Source organism: Penaeus monodon, chromosome 28, assembly GCF_015228065.2.
Source record: "Penaeus monodon isolate SGIC_2016 chromosome 28, NSTDA_Pmon_1, whole genome shotgun sequence".
Lineage (NCBI taxonomy): Eukaryota > Metazoa > Arthropoda > Malacostraca > Decapoda > Penaeidae > Penaeus > Penaeus monodon.
In genome coordinates this window covers 34937220-34937524 of record NC_051413.1, presented here as the reverse complement: position 1 = coordinate 34937524, position 305 = coordinate 34937220, and positions in this window count along the sequence as shown.

Here is a 305-nt window from a genome sequence, read left to right as displayed (position 1 = left end):
AGAAGAAATGGGAGGGGGCATTAGAAAAAAGAAAAGGCAAGAATAATTGTAATAATGATAATGTTAAGGCAATAGTATCAACATCTATCATTCCTTGAACAGATAAAATCACAAATCATCGTTTCATTCTTTTGCAATATCCCACACGAGAAGGGAAACACTGGCATAGTATTTATAAAACAGAGAGATTGTGAAATGCGCTTAAAACACCCAATTCCCCTGATCTCGGATACGTGTTTCATCACACAGAGGCGAGTTGAAATTTCCGGTTTTGGATACATGGTTTGGGGCTGTAGAAGTTTCCT